This window comes from Epinephelus moara, chromosome 7 (genome assembly GCF_006386435.1).
Source record: "Epinephelus moara isolate mb chromosome 7, YSFRI_EMoa_1.0, whole genome shotgun sequence".
In the NCBI taxonomy this organism is placed as follows: Eukaryota; Metazoa; Chordata; class Actinopteri; order Perciformes; family Serranidae; genus Epinephelus; species Epinephelus moara.
In genome coordinates this window covers 16,594,004-16,611,668 of record NC_065512.1, presented here as the reverse complement: position 1 = coordinate 16,611,668, position 17,665 = coordinate 16,594,004, and positions in this window count along the sequence as shown.

The following is a 17,665-nucleotide window of genomic DNA, read 5'->3' as shown; positions in this document are numbered from 1 at the left end:
GAAGCAGTCTCAGTCAACTGAGGGGTCTCTGAGTGATGATTCGAATCTCTGACTTTCAAAGAGGCAGCCCTACCACGGATATGTAACATTTGTAAATTAATATGTAGCTGATATATTTAAACTTTACATTTCTTTGTGTTTCAACAAAGCTGTGGTTCAAGTGTGGTTATGGCTGGGAAAAGGTTATGTTTTAGCTTAAAACACAGTTTTATTGGAACAAACGCCTCTGTTATCGAGGCGAATGAATGCCACCAATGTCTAGGGCTGGGTATTAGTACACTATACTTTTAAGGTATCGACCAAAATAATCTGGTACCAAGTGTTATTGAAATGTCTCATGTCAAACGATACCTGCATTCAATCCTTTTTGCATGGGGGGTCTGGTGAAGTCGAGGGTGGTGTATTTGACAGAGTTAGCAGTTCAGCGTGCTGAGATGCCACCAAAACTTCAAAATTATGGCCACTGTATTACTTAAATGAAATGCGAAGTCCCTGTTACTAACCGGGTCTGGCTACATGTTTTGACAAATAAATACACTTGGATGCCAGGTCTGGTTGCCACTGGGGCTGTGAAGCCATTATTATTTATAGAGGTTCTTTGAACATAAACCTCTTAAAGCCCACTGACTTCTCAGCTATCCACTGGAGCTAACGTTGGTTTGCTGCTTTGCGCATACAAATAAAAATGTTAAAACTTTTGTCAAATGAAGATGCTATACATCGTTAGCTTGGTTAGATTCTCTATGATTCAATCGCTCAGTTAATTTTACTGAAACCATGACCGCAAGTGTAATTCATTTATGGCATGGTAAACAAGAAAGGATAGAAAAGGTGGTGACTTCTTCATATTTCTTTAGTATGTAAGGATCCACCAATCAAAATAACGGACATGGATTTTCATAAAAAAAATCCAAGTTTTGAATATTGTTTTAAGGGGATAAAAATAGGTGTTGTGTCAATATGCCGGGTGCTGTAATCCTTGGGTGCCATAAAACGAGTGTTGTAACGCTCTCTCTGTCTGTCGGAGCTAGATCAAAGATATGATTTGTAAAATCTAATTTAGCCTAATTTTCTTATAAAAGTAATATTGAAACTGGTTTAAATTACTGGTTTTAATTTTATGGTATTTCTCATCTTTGCATGAAAGGAGTTTAAAGCCACCGTCCCCTCCACCTCCTGAAGTCAGCTAATTTGCATGTAATCAGAACTACGTCACTTTAGAAACAGTGATATGTATGAAACGTACAAATGTAAGGTATCTGTGGTTTGGAAAAACCTGTCGACATTTTCCTCTGGTGACTGGGCTGCTATATAAGTCCAACCAACAGTCCAAAACCTTAAGACATTCAGTTTTCTATCACATAAGGCAGATTTAAAATCTGGAAGTGCTGTACGTTTGACACTTTGGCTTGAAAACTCACAGAAACAATTGATTCATTATCAAAATAGATGACAATTATCTGCTACTCCGCTAATTAATTTATCGACTAACTGTTTCAGTTGTCCGTGTTGTTGTATTTGGTGGCGCAAGCCCGATCACAGGCACAGTCTTGTTGAAGTGAATAACATGAAGATTAGAGCTGAAATGATCAGTTAAATCATTGTTTAGTTGATGGACAGAAAATTAATCAACATCAAATCTGGTATTGGATCAATCTTTCAAGTCATTTTTGAAATGATTACATTTGAAGTCGGACTGTTTTGTTGAACAAAACAGCCTGTTTGAACATGTCATCTTGGGCATTAGGATATTGTGATGTGCATTTTTCTTTGTAAACACTTTGTGGACTGAGCTTTTAGTCAATCGGAAAAAGAACGAGTTAGTTAGCTGCAGCCCCAGTAAAGATTGCCCTTCTCTATGAGGTGTTGGATTTTGTGACAGTTTGGATTTGTCCTTGCTGTCTACTTGTGACTTCTTTGCTTGTTAAAGTTAGCCACTGGTTAAATTGAGGCAACAAAAAAACATTTCAAGGCTAGGATGAGCAAACTGCCCCACGTCTATATGTACATCCATCTACTTTTCAGTGGACAGCCAACTCTCAGTGCCAGAGCTTCCATGAATGCGCCATCAAAGAAGATTCAAGGATACCCCCACTTGCAGTAACATTACTGCAGTGGTGTAGCTTGAAATGAATTGAACAGATAAAATGTTTACTCTACTGGTTAACCTCAAACAAGGTTACAAAAACATTCAGTGGGCTTAAACACAGCAAATGGAGCGGCCTTTTAAAGAGAGGTTTAGGCAGTCGTAACTTAAACAAAGGACAGATATTCCTGGCATGAGTTGGGAAATGAACCTGGGTCATTTGATTTGAAAGTAAATACTATAAATAAACTCATCCACCATCCCATTCATCCCTTACTTTTGACTGCACAGTTTCAATCAGTCGAGCATCCTTCACATGAAGAAGAAAAGATGATTAGATCTCAAAAGTAGGCTGAAGATGTACAAAACAAAAGATATGGAAATGTATATTATGTGTTTATTCAGTAATGATGAGTTTCTCCACAGTCCTAGCTAGTTCCTACTTTAAGGCATTTGTCAACCTTTAAATCCAACTCAACCACATAAGTGTCTCTTCTCCTCTTTCCCTTCATCTCTTCTCGTTCGTGCTACCCCTCCTCTGCTCCCCCCAACTCCAATCCCAAGGGCAAGCCAAAGGCTGACAGCTTTGTTTGTGTTCTCCACTAAGTGATTTTTAATCAACTGGTCTGCATGAGTCCTCCCAAGGGCCGGAGCAGCAGAGGCTGGGAGAGATTGAGCTGAAGGCTGGTGGATGGCTGGCGGCAGATAGAGGAGGTGAGAAGAGCAATAGTCTAAGTTCATAGTAAGCCGGCTAATTTTTAAAACGCTCTTGATTTGTATTTAAAAAAAAAAAAAGTGTCCACACTAGCATTATAGGATGTTGTCTGGATTTGTGTCCTTGGTAAAATGCCTGAAAAAAAAGCTCTTCCTTTTTTGGGTAAACCTTTGCCATGTCTTGTGATCACCAACAAAACTCATTCATTCGTTCTTATTTTTGCTTATTTTATTTTTGCTTCAGTTTTTGATCTGCACTTACTTTGTGTGTACGCACAGAGACACTTTCAGTAAAGCTTGAGGACAGCAATGTGCCTTTGAGAGATGTGAAACTAACAGCTGGAAGTGAAGGTGTGTTCAGACAAGATGCAACTCGACTTTGCCTTGTGTGTGTCATTCACACGCATTTGACCGTCTCCAGTCCGTTTATTCTCCCCAAACAGGCAGTATACCAACTTTACATGTGTTAGCTGTAAGCTAGCTAGAAAACTGTGTGTGTTTGTGTTATAGAAATGAAATGACAAATAACAACCCTTATTCCATCCTGCTCATCACCTGTTTGAACTATTGCCCTCCAAAAAAATGCTACAGGTCCATCAAAACATGCACCACAAGATTCATAAACAGTCTCAACCGCAAAGCCATTACTATACTGAACTCTGACCTGAAGTGACCCCACTAAAACACATTACAGTTACTTTTCTTAAGTGCAATAATAGCACTCGACAGCGTGAGCGTTTAACTCGCATTTGCGACAAAAATTCGTGTGTGCAAACTGTAAAAAATATTTGGGGGCACATGTGCGCATAAAAAAATCAGCTGAAGCAGCCTATATTTTTGTCAATAAAAAAATATGATAATCTAACCGCAAATGTTGGAGGAACTCCAGCCGCCTTCCCTCTTCCCCGTGTGACACGGTTATGGGAGGTTTTCCAAGCCACTGTCGGCACAATGAATATAAGTCCCACTGTTGGCAAGGTGGAAATAAGTCAAAGTGTGGCGGAGGAGACGGACCGGGTTAAGCGGCGGACCTCCGGGGAAGCCTGCTCCGTTCTCCCCGCAGTTAGGGACTGTTCTCCACGGCCAGGCTGTCGGCTGGGTGGGAATAAGTCACAGTGTGGCGGAGGAGACAGACTGGGTTAAGCGGCGGACCTCCGGGGAAGCCTGCTCCGTTCTCCCCGCAGTTAGGGACCGTTCTCCACGGCCAGGCTGTCGGCTGGGTGGGAATAAGTCAAAGTGTGGCGGAGGAGACGGACTGGGTTAAGCGGCGGACCTCCGGGGAAGCCTGCTGCGTTCTCCCCGCAGTTAGGGACCGTTCGCCACAGTACTGCTGCTGGGCAGGGTGGAAATAAGTCCTGCAGAGTTTCAGAGGACCAGGAGAATGTTTTAGGATAGTAATAACATTATATAAGATAATCATATTGCAAAGATAATATATATAAGATAATAACATTAAAGACAAAATTAAATTGCAATACTTTTTCAAAACTTGGTGATTTTACCTTTCTCTACATTTTGTATACAAATTCATTAAATAATTTTGCTTGTAAATGTCTATTTGCATCACGTTTATTACGGAAAACACATTATTTGATCAATTTACATTGTGCCCCTAAAGTTCTTTGTGCGCTCCTTACTTTTTTCAACTTAGGAGCACATGTGCTCCTTGGGAAAAAAGTTAGCGTCAAGCCCTGAATAACTTATTTTATGTGCAATGATACTCATTAGCAGTTTTTTTTTTAAATCCCATTTTAACTGCATACATTGGCAATGAGTGTATGGTAGAATGTAAGTGGAATGGAGGCATTTATTTATTTATTTTTAATTGCTGCTTTATTACTATTTATTGCTTGTTTCTATATATGAGCCCAGTCCTTGAGTGCATCTGAATTTCGTTGTATATTTGTACAACGACAATGAAGAAATCTGAATCTGAATGTAGATGTCAAATGAGAGAACAGACATTGAACTGTTTGCTGTAATCATTTGACTAGTACAAAAGAAGATGGCAATTGTAGTTGATTGTCACACTCTCTAGTTTGAGAACTCTGCCTATTCTCACACCTATTTCCCTTATTCAACAGAAAAGTACAACCGTACACCAATCCAATTGTCTCTCTTTTACTGAACTAAGACTAATATTAGCTTAAGTGCCTTGTTATGTCATCGTAAAACACACTTCATTCAAACCCAACAAAAACAAAATAAAACTCACCAAAACTGTCTTAGTTTGTCTTGTTAGTAGTCTAGTTAGTTAGTCCACTGTCCCCACAATCACCAACTCTGGTTTGGTCCAATTAAATCCTAAATTTACGGAATGAGGTGTAAAAAATGCAGATCTGCACGTTGTTTATCTCCACGGTTTCTCTTATTCTCTCAGCTGACTGATATCAGAACTGACCAGGAACCTTACTTCGTTCTTTCATTTCTCTCATCTCTGTACATTTATAAAGCAGATTCCAGTATAAGCACAATTTTTGTTTGCTTAACTAAATCTTTTCAACTTTCCCTAGGAAAATTCAGCCTTTAATGGCACCCACTCACATCTTTCCATTCACTGTATGCAATCGCATGTTCCACCTAAACACACTAGCTACCTGCTAATTTTACAACTGCAAAGTCATCTTACAAAATAAATGTAAATACAGCGTAATGACAACACCTGTATTGCATGATCAGCTATATTAACATCTACAATGAATCACCACAGAGAGAGTGAGAGGCCAAAATGAGTTCTTAAAAAGTAGGCTGTGAAAAAAAGTCATATTATCGCCTCCAAAAAGCTCAGTTTTCCTTGTTCAAAAGCAGCTGCCATTGTAATATTTATACAGTCTGTGGACTATTTTTGAAAAGCCTGGATTTTGAGGAGAAAAACTGCGACTTAGTGTGAATGTGACAAAAAGGGATGCATTTGAAATGTATCTGTCTCCGTGTCGATGTAGATGAAGTACAGTAGGGTGATAGTGGAGCCTGGTGCGGGCCTGAGACAAACAGATGGTGCTTTGGAAAATCGGTAAAGTTGAATTGGATTTATTGGTTTCCAGTGTTTTTCTTTTTCTTTTTCAGTATTGCATTTTCTCTGCAGAGGACATTGAGGACTGGAAATGGATGTTAAGAGAGAAAAACAGATCACTTTTCTGTCTTTCTTTTGATAGTGCCAATTAAGGTTGGACTTGTGAGTAGGTATAGACCTGTCAGCTTGTTTTTTTGTTATATTGTTTTGGTGTAGTAAAATACCACTTTAACATCTCTGCTTGTATGAGGCCATTGCAGGAGATTTTGCAAATCAATGATCTGATTTGTCAGGTATTATCTGAAAACATTTACATCTACAAAATGGAGCATGTCATAACACACTGCATATGGCTAATGGTGCTATAAAATGATAGACGATTTTATCCACATTACGATCCCCTTGTCACAATCACGAACATGTCAGTTTAAAGTGTATTATATGGAGATTTCCCTGCCACTCAGCTGACATTTGAAACCACGTGGTGCAGTGTAATGTTGAAGGGAGTGTGTACTGATGGATTGTCGTCTGGCGGCTGTCAAAGTGGAGGCGTTGCGTCTATGATGCTACTTATTAGGAGATGGGATTAGTCTACAGATTATTTATGTTGTTATTTATGTGGTAATCCACAGACGGAGAGGCGACGGAGATTCTTACCTCATCAAAACATACAGCGTCGACTCTATAGAGCACATGAGACATGCATACAGCTCTGTGTCCTGACTGGCTTTAGGGAGACTGAACATTAAGGAGAGAACACAAGTTGAGGGATGTATAGGAGTCATGCAAGGCTGGATCTGTTTCTCTGTACTCGTTTTGCTTTATGACCACCACAGTGTCATATAAAGCCCTTGAAGTCTTGTATAAATATCACTTTACAAGCCCTGCAGGACCGAGAGTGAGGAGGAATGACGACACTTACTGTCTCTCACTGGATGAATCAGTTAGCCCACACAAGCAAAGAGAAAGAGGCCATGAGCTGAGGTCTGTATTTAGTGTTTTAACTCTTCTTATTTTATTCAGTCTATCCTGAATGAGTCAAGGTCTCAGGCCTGCGGAGAAGTGGAGAGAGAGCGGGTCGAGTGTTATAGTATTGGAGCATGACGGAGTTGGGGGGGCTGCTCATAAGAGCTGTACTTGTGTTTTCCCGTTGTTAAACAGCCTTCAGGGAGAATAGCGGCTACTACCAATATTAGCAATCAGGCTTTTAATTAAAGGTAGAGACGAAAACTGATAGGGAGGCTGCACCTGTACAAACATGATCTTGCACCCTCTCTCTCATCATCTTCCTCTTCTTTGAAATAAGTCAAACTTTTGCCTCCTTGTTCAGTGATCGCATCAGAGAGCACCAGTTGCTCACATTTGGACGGGGGAATGAGATTAGTCTTCCTCAGTGGCTCAACTTTAGCACCAACAGATCATGGTGTAGGATTCACTGAATGCATCCAGCATCCTATACACACACTCGCTCAGCTGTTTGCTATCCCGAGCGTCTGGTCTCGTTCCCTCTTTCTGCTCTGCAGAAGCAGCTGCGGAGGAGCAGAGATAACTCTTAACTTTGTTTTGACACTTTTGATTAAGGACCATTGAAGGAACACCTGTATGGCGGGAGGGAACAATGCACCGAGCCCGTAGAGAGATTGATTTTGTGCATTAGAGAAGCAGCCTTTGTCTAAAGCCACGAGGCCCTTTGTTATGCTAACCAGCCGTGGAAGATTTCCAATTCAATTTCACCTGAACGCTGGTCAGCAGCACGCTCCATTGTATGGCGTCCCTCGGGCCCCGGCAGCCCCCCCACCACCGCTGCCACCGCTGCCTCTCCCCTGTCGTCTCTCAAACTGCAATTTAGCCGCTGAGGAGGATGTGTGCGTGTGTGTGTGTGTGTGTGAGTTGGGGTGTGTGTGTTGGTGATGGTGGGGGGGGGCGAATGTGGCCTAGATTGACAGCCGACTGGATACTCTTTCCACAATATTCACTGCATCCCGTCCTTGTGTGTGCAGTGGGCCGCGGAGAGGATCACAGTGAAATGAGATGATATTAATTATCCTAATCCTGATAGCTCTCTCTGGAACTCTGCTTCCACTCATCGGTCTCAGGAGAGGACTTGGATGGTCAGACAGAGAGAATGTCAGAGAAATGAAATGAAAGCCGACAAATTCAGTAGAGAATACTCCCAACAAAAACCCCGCTCACTGAATAAGGTAGATTTGCTGCTGTCTGTCTTTCGCTTTTCTTTTCATGATTTCATGGCCGCTTAATTGTCCTTCTATTTCCAATATTCCACTCTCATCTTGTAATTGAGAGTTCTTTTTTGCCTCGTTGAATATCTTAATTTGAAAAAAGAAAAAGAAAAAACAGAAATAAAAATACCAAATAGCCAGTTAATTCATGTTTAAATTCATAATTGTGTTTGTCAAAATGGATATTACTTCTCAACTTTCTTCTAAACTGACTAAGTAAAGTGTAAACACTCTAATGCACAACCCTGCGTGCACACAGCATCTTGAAATTATTATTTATATACTGCCAAATTTATTTTCTGATAAAACTAAAGGAGGAGCCTTTTTTTAATTGAATATCTCCGCAAAAGAGCACATGATAATTGAACCAGAGGGGAAAGGCAGGCTGCATGAATAGGCCTGTGTTACACAGAGATTTGTATTAAGATCAAGTCTCTACAGTGATGAAATAACACAATGCTCAGCTGCAACCATTTACTCCCATACATGCATTAAGAGAAACTTCTTAACTCGCTCATTATGCTTGATGATTGTATTATTTTAGTGGCGTCACACTCCAGTGGGCTGGATTTGATAACATGATTCTCAGACCTCACAGCCATTAATTAGTTTTTTCTTCCTCTATCGTGAAAGAAGCCGCTTGGTTTTGCGGAGTGAAATGCAACTTAAAGATTGTTTCGAGTCCTTTCAACTTTCAGTTAATGCATCTGCGAGAGAGCGCATGTATACGCACAGATACCTCCCTCTTCCTCTGTCTGTCCGTCCTGGATTTGAGTGCATTGTACACAGCAGGGAGTCCCGCTCTCCTGAGCAGAATTTCTTTGTAATAACCATTCATATTTCGGCAGTCAGACGCACCGTTGTTTGTACAGTTTATTTCACAACGTATAAAATTAATTGATTTGTCGTTTATCTGTGTGTTTGCATGGTTGTTTTCGATTCTGATAGTTCTTTGTTCCGTAATGCAGCACATCAACACAAATGTGCGCACAGAAAGGCCCTAATCCTGGCCTGAAGTGGAGGTACAGTATATTTAGAGCGTTTTTGATTGTGAAGGTTGTTATTATTGAATTTGAGTGACGATCACGGTCGTTTGATCATGAATCAATGCCTCGCTGTTCGTTGCAATGTGCTCGAGGGGACGCAGAAGTGTAGAAATTGTTTCATGGGGCATTTTTGTGTTTCTTGATCTTTGAGGGGCTCTTGTCTTCTCTCTTGAGCTCGCCCTGTAGCCTGATGAGACCCCTGCAGGCACCAACCCCCCCCCCACCTCACACTTACTCACTCACACCCTGAAACCACTGCACCAGACGAAGTGAAGTGAGGAGAATAGCTGTTTACCCCTTGCGCCTGAGGTATCAGTGCCAGCATAGAGTGGCACATCTCCCCCCCTCCCCTCCCAACCAACCCCCCCACCCTTCAATAGGCTTGTGAAGTGTGAAGTATATTTTTGTTCTCGTGTTTTTACACCAATTTTAATTCCACAGCTGCATATCTGAGAAGCAGGATTTCCTTGGTTAGCTTCCCAGATTTTCTTTCTCTCCATCGTGCTATTTCCCTCCCTTCTATCCTCCCTCTCCCTCACCCACCCCGTCTCCTTCTCCTAGCCCTACAATCCCTAACCTCTCTGTGTCTCTCTTCCCTCTCTGTGTCTCTCTTCCCTACAACACACCCCCCCTCCTCTCCGCATCACCCCCCACCCCCTTCCGTTGCCTGGGGGCTGATTATTTTAGTGGAAATACCGCCATCGTGTATCGCTGCCAGATTCTGCCAGCCCAAGCTTCTGCCACCCCGCCCCTCCCTCCCCGCCCCCATACCCACATCCCTCCACTTAGAATAACCAATCTGATGATGTGACAGTTTCTTTCTCCCTGTAGAAAATCTGCCTCTAACCCTTTTTCTCTCCCTCTTGCATTTTGGATTCCAGCGTTGTTTGACATGTTATGGAAGGGTTTCAGCTTCCCACCTCCGCAATCCTTATTCTATCCCAGGGAAGCGGTTGGCATGGGAATCTAATACTTGGCAAAGAGGGCAAGGAAGGAGGTGGTGATGGAGGGGAGGGGGTGATATTTAAAAAAAAAAAATCTTTTTAAAAACACACTCCATCTCTCTGTAGTTTTCCTCACTCAAATATCCTCTCCGTTTCCAGCCATGTGTCTGATTTAAACTTTGATTTCAGTGTAGCTTGCATTTTAAATTTGTTGTTGCGCAACTTCACACCAAGTTAAAAAGTAAATATTGTGTCTGTGAGCGATTATTTTTACGTCTCTGAGTGCTTATCTGTTTGCTTTCGTGTCATGTAACTATGCCAATGGTCTCTGGTCCTTAGGTCGATGGTCATCAGTTGCCATGGCGCTGGCAGGAGGAGAAATCAGGTCCGGTTACAAAGCTTTGATGAGAGAGACATGAAAGCCTCTTTCTTCACAACACTGAGACAAACCATAAGAGTTGTAACTCAGTTTGCAGACATGTAGCTGCACGAGGCTAAAGGCTCACACTGATGCCAATCACGCGCTAATCGCCAGACTCAGAGTGCACCTTTTAAAAATGTCTCCTCGCCAACCGGTGTGATGGTGGTCATGAACTAATTTTTTGCCATCATCTGTCATCAGCTTCATTGTCACGCAATCATACAGTTAGAATTTGCCAATTATGATTCACTTATGTTGGTTTAAGGTATTTTAGGCACAGGGTAAGCCCGGAAGAGGTTAATCAACACTCTCTTGTTACATTGTCTCAGTTAATGTATTGCCCAAAAGTGCTCTCCCTCTCCCTCTCTTCCTCCCTCTCTCTCTCACACACTCTCTCCCTCTCTCTGTCTGTTTCTCACAATGGCTCAGCCTTGGTGGGATCTGGCCGCCTACAGATAACTGCAGTCTTTGTGCAACCCATTCTAAGCAGATACATACTGTACCATTCAGACAGGGTTAGGTTATTTATTTGTCCATTCTGATCATTTACATGCATTTCCATCATACGTCCATGAACTGATATGTTTATTCAGTCACAAATCCGTATGGTTTTACATTCCACATAATGCACATAAAAGTGATCGTACAGAGGCTTCAAATGTAAAATAGCGGCAATTTAATCTTGTATCAATCAACGGCTCTCTACATGTCCAATCTGGAAATGCAAATGGGCCACATATGCGTTGCATTGCGGCCCATATTAACATGTATGGGAGAGGAGATGGGTTGAAGATAGCCCCATCTTACACCGAGTTGTTTATCAATGTGCAGTTCCTCTCGGCATGCAGAGCAGCCTGGCGGCCCCCAGTGTGAGGCTGAGCAGGCAGAGCTGTCATTGTTTAACGCCTCCCCTGATTAGTTTACTCTCGCCTGATTAGAAATTAATTAAAATGATGACACAGATCCCAGCAGAGGAGAAGGGAGGAGGTGGAGGTGGAGGAAAATGAGGGATATGCGCGATTGTGGGGAGGAAGGGCGGGTGGAGGGGGGGACGAGGTGAAAAGAGGGTTAGTGGTTTGTTAGTGACGTCCATTGGGAAGGGGTGATGTTAAGTCAGGGAGCTTTTAGCAGGAGAGTGTGCAGTAGGGAGGGATTTGGTGTGGAGTGTGCGGCAGGCATGAGGGGTAAGTGTTTAGGGGCAGCGGGGGGTAGTGTGCAGGGAGTGGTGCTCTGGCGGGGGACAAACATGGCTTAATGAGTGACTCTTGTCGCAATCAGAACATCGTTCCCTCATGCATTCTAATGAGCTGGATGTTGCGGAGGAGATCGGTTCACGCTCTAATTTATTCAATATATTTTGTGTATTCACCCTGTTTATTTAATAACAGGGACCGTGCACATTAATCAACATCTCAGCCATCATCACATTAGCGCAAAATATTCCAGAGTGAGTTTTCTCTCTGTTCTGCCTGGGTCATGTCACAGCTCCTCAGGACAACATTGTGCCGCCGCTATCTGCTTCTTGGTTATTGCATCTGTAGACATGGTGAGTGTTGCCGTGCAAGTCAGAACAAAAGCTTTGAGTATTACATCGAGGCCTGATAGCATCGCGGTTGAGCAAATATCAGTGTTGTAAACATTTGAGTGTGTGGCTGAGGCTTACATGTCACCCATGGATGAGCCTGTAATTCTCTCCGCTAATAATTCTCCCTGGAGTCCCGCCCCTGTTATCCCACCACAGCCTGTTTGTTGCTTTTCTGTTTCTCCCTCTCTTGTTTTCTCTGCCTCCATCATTGTCTCAGTGAAGGTTGGGCTGACCAGACGGCTTTTAATCCACTGGGAGATTTTCAAAGTTTACCCCTCTTAGCAACCAACTTTTGATCTCTAACGCCAACTTCAGCTTTTTCCAACCTTTTGCTCTCGCCACAATCATTTTGTCCATCGCTCTGCAGTGTCTTCTCCTCTTTTCTAGCTTCTTTTCTCCCCTTTGGCCTCCCCTTACCCATGTCATAATGTAATCAAAGGGTTGAAAAAAGGTAGCGCATGAGGCCATGGGTGCGTATGTGTGTGTGAGGGGGGCCGTGTGGCGCAGAGACTAGTGGGTTTCCCATAGCGATGAGGGCCCGTGGTTCTCCTGGTAACCTAATTGGCATGTGTTTCCTGGCAGGTCTTATTGTGGCCTCTCCTAATCACTGTCCCCAGCCCTAACAAGAGCGACCTACAGTATTGCTGCTGCACTGAAGGAGCATGTCTTTTGTTGTTTTATTTCTTTCTCTTTCTTCCTCTTGTCTGTCCTCATCCCCCTCGTCCTAACAGAGGGACTCGTTGAGACGGCCTGATTACCACAGTCAGATCCAGAAATGCGAGTGTGTTAGTGTGTGTGCACATGCGTGTGTGTATGTGAATGAGTTTGCCGTTTTTCCCCCCACTATAAAACCAGTTGGTTTATCGAGGCAGACTCCTGCCCAACTGAGCATGTAAACCCTAATTGGGAAATGCTTTAAATAATTTCTAATTAGTACAAGTGTGGTAATAATTGGCTGGGTAATCTGAGGATTAATTAGTGGTGTTGTGTATGCGTGTGTGAGTGAGTGACTGTGAATGAGTGCATGCATGTGTGCTCGGTAAGCACGTGTGTGTATGTGTGTGTGGGTCAGTGTGTGCATGTGCGTGTGTGTCTGTGCACTCGCGGACACACTCAGTCGGGCCTGGACGAGCGTTTGAATAGACCCCAGGTTCTGCAGCTTGCTAATGGAATCCTGCCCACTCAAGGAGGTCTGTGGAGGAGGGAGGCCAAGACAGAAGCAGCTTTGTTGGCCAAGTTGTACTGTGGGTGGCCCCCCTGCCTGCAGACCCTCATTTGTATCACGGTGGGCATCCACCCCCTCTCTTATGACCCCCACCTTATTTAACAGCTAACCTCGCCTCCACCTCCCCTTCACCTCGCCCAGCCGTCCCAGCTCCGGCCCCCCCTCGTCGTGCACACTGCTCTCATCTTCTTTCTTTGGCTAAATGACACTTTTTATTTTCTTTGACCCAATATGCTCCCAAGCCCGGCTGCTGCCCCCCCCTCCACCTCCCTGTTTTTACCTAGACGTATTCTTCTCCCACTTTCCCCTCTCCAGCCATGTTCACCCTCTTCTACCCACCTCCACATTTCCCTCTTCCCATCTTCCTGTGAGGAGAGGGCGAGCTAGCGCCGGGCTCTTGAGTTGTGTACTTCCACCTGGTCTACCCCTCTAATTACTGCATCCTTTCTTTTGAAAAAAGAAATGGAGAAAAAAAAGAAGGAAATGAAGAGCAAGAAGAGTACAACCACTTGTTGCTCCAAGCATTGCTTTTATAACACTCCCCGCTGAATTGGCATCACTGAGCAACAGGAACATGAGCTTTTATGGATTCATTGGATTAGGAATTTATATTTACGAAAAAGCTTTACTTTGAAAAACATTTCAAGCTCTGTATCACGAAGGATCTCATTGTCATCCTTATTCCCCCTCTATATTGTATTAACTCTCCACTCATAACCTATTGGAAGTTTTTCCATCCACCTTTATCTCAGCGCTGGCATTGTAAATCACTCTCCCTCCCCGCTCCGTCACCTCCTGCCTCCTTTCTCTCACTGTCTCTCTGTGTGACAGATGGCTGTCAAGGCCGCACAAATGGGAAGCAGTGAGCAAGTAAACAAACAAGCCGGGATCAATATGGGAGACTAATTGAACAATGACACAAACAATTTTGCTGATGCCTGCTCTTAGTCATTTGTTGGTCTCTACGGCTCTCGCCAAGCTTGAAAAGTGCGGCTGGCAGGAAAGGCCGGTTTAAATCAAATATGTGTTAGTAGCTCTTAAGCAGCGTCACTCAGAAATAATGCAATTCATAATACTAATTCATACATAATTATTAATTTATGGATAAGCACCAAAAGAGGAATGCAACCACAAATAAGGCAGTTTAGTTTTTTCCTATCTTTCTGTTAATATTGTAGCTTTTTTCCCCACTTCACAGGTGTGATATGATTTGTTTTGTCTAGTATAAAATGTAAGATTTAATGGGCTAAAAAAATATTATTTACTACAACAATGACAGATCAAACAACCTTTCGCAGTTTTACAGTTTTGGGGATTTTTTTGCCGCTCTTATTTCCATACTCTCTGCATCTACTACATCTGACAGTGCTTCATGGTGTTTCTGTGACTGATAACTCGCTGATTTAGCTAATGATGCTTAAAGGTGCTTATCACTACTTCCTCGCTAATCTGGTTTGTCAGATATATTTACGAAGGCTGTAGATTTATTATGGCAGAACCTCCCTCTGATGCAGGAGGATGTTGGTTTTAAAACTGTCCCCATTTTCTCAGTGATGTACACTCAAACCATGAGGCTAGTCCAGCTGCTTGGCCCATTCTCTGACATTTACTGGGCTGGTACAAGGACGTACCCTTTCCCTTCCCCTCCTCTTCCTACCATTCCTCCCAGTTAATCAGACTGGTGTGAAAAGGAGGCTGATAAGCCCATTGTCTGGCTGACAATGTCTTGGTGATAGGCCCGTAGTGGCCAACTGGATGGTGCTCTGTCCCCCCTCCTCCCGCATCAACCCATCCCATATTTCTTTGCCCTGAACCCCTCTGTCCTCACCCCTCCTCTCTCCTCACCCCTTTATCAACCCTTCTTCACCCTTTTCTTAAAACTCTCTTACCCCCCTTCGCCTTTGCCACGGCCGCACCTCTCCCCTCCTGCACCCCTGTGCTATCCCTCCCTGACCCCTCTCCTCTCTCCCCTCTCTCCTCACCCTGCTCTTTCCTCTCCTCCATTGAGCGGCGCAGAGCCACCAGAGGGAACTCATTAGTGCACTGCTCCCAGGTTAATTGGCTAGCTCAAAGAAAAGGACTGAGAAAGAAGAAATGAATGAGAAGAACACCCACTCCGTCCAGGGAGAAAAGGGAATCGACCTGTGTGTTTCTCACGCTGGCAGCTCCTCTAAACAGTGATGCAGCTGCTGTCAGGCCAGATGTGATCCTCTCCCACTGATTAGTGCTGCAGTCCTGTTAACTGTGCGTACAGAGGGGGCAAGGCCTTGGCCCCTATTGTTGGATTTATCTACCATGGAACTATGCAACAAATCTGTAAGGCGCCCCATGTGACAGGTTCATATTTCTCTAAGAAAGGAAAAACGATAACATCAAGCTGAATTGAAAGTGTTATCCGTTGGCTATCTGGATGAGTCTATGCAGAGATGGCGGCTGTGGACTGGTGCACGTCCATGCGTGCACATGTCCACGAGAGACTCGCCACAGTGTGCCTCAGCGCCCCAGAGGGCATGGCTGGGCCCTCCATGTCCTAAGAAACAGAGGGAAATGACTCTTGAGGGAGTGTGTTGTAGGAGTGGTGCTTGTGACAATACCAGGAGTGTGTGAGTGGAGTCTGGAGTGCTGTCCACTCTTTAATAAACCACACCGCTTCCTGTCACCTCGGGCAACCAGCACATGGCGGCCAGAAAACGAGTGGCCTCACAATGTCAAAACAACAGTAAATAAATCATGATTACAGTGCATTCATTCTGGCAGGTTCTGGCAAAGTGGTTGAAATCATTATCACCATAATAACAATCCGCTGTTGATATGAATCACTAAATGGCAAATATGCAAAATCAAATCAAAAAATCAAAATCAAACTGTGGTCTGCTGTCATGTATGACAAATTCTTCATATGTGTAAAACTTCAGTGCTTCAATAACAAGTGTTAGTTTTTAATTAAAGCTTGCTAGGAATTATTAATTTGGACAGCAGAACATTGCTCACGACAGGTTTGGTGTCAAGTTAAATTAATTGTCGGCATAATACTGGAAATGTGGCAGTTCTTTGTTTTATTTATCTACATAAAAATCTTGAGCTCAAACTTGACCTTTGACCTGTCTGCCTTTGTACTGTCTAAAAAATAAGGAGGGGTTATACCAAGGCAGAAGGCATTAACATTTTTTCAAGATGATCTCTCACTTTGTTGTTGTTGTTGTTGTTGTTGTTTTTGTTGTTTATTACAGCAAGTGTCATGCTGGATGATAATAGTTATGACCTAGTTAGAATCAAGTGATACATTATGAAATCTTCCATTTAACAATATAAATAAGAATAAATCAATTCATTTGTAGCATTTTTAAAACCACTTTCCTTTGTCTATTCATGGTGCATTACAAACTCACACCATCAGGACCAAAATGAATAAACTAATGTTTGTATTAAATTAAAATACATCCTTACAAAGCCCTCAAAACTGGAAGTTGCAACACCAAAAACACTTCCTGTGTGGGTTAACAAAGCATTCTTAGCACAACAAAACAAAGCCTGAGAACCTGAAGCCTTGTCTTTTCCAGAACTTTTTGTAGTTAAGGCAAACACAACCCACTGTTTTCAACAGAGTTCCTGCAGATCCTTAAAAAGTCTTAAAAGGCACTGAATCCATTTATTTGAAAATAAGGCCTTGGTTGGAATTAAAATGTCTTCAATCAGTCTTTTAAAAATTAAAAAAATGCTAAGACATGGGAGGTAGAATTTTACGAATCGAGTTTCACTGACGTGTTGTAAAATCTAAAAAATTTGTAACATCAATTTTAAAAAAAAATAAATATTTACCAAATGACTGAAATTCAACAAAAATTGGCTGTTAAACCAAGATTTTGCAGAATGGCTGACACCGGTACAAGGATGAAGAAAGTTTTTCAAACTTTGCTTGATGGCAATCAAGGCAATGGAATCCTACAAGAACGCCCCCCCCAACAAACACCAGGTGTTTCCCTGTTCTGTTGCATGATCATCTCTGCCATGCAACATTTGGGCAAAATTGTCCTTAACTTTAAGTAACTGATGCACTTCATGATTAGTTTCATTTTGGTTATTGTAAAGTTAGTTTCAAATTTCATTCTCATTGGCATTAAAAAGTCTAAAAGCTACCTTTTTTAAACCGTAGGAACCCCATTCAACAAAAACACCACTGGAGAGACAAGATATTTGTTCACATGACAGAACAGATCTTTATTGTTAGAAATTGACAGAAGGTCTTTTCCCTTTGCACATTGGTATCATTCCCCCCTCACACACAGAATAGGAGAAATTTAGGGTTCAGTTCAGTTCAGATCTTTATTATCACACAAGATGGAATTCATGTGTAGAGAGGCAGCATTTAAACTTAAAAATGTAGAGCCTAT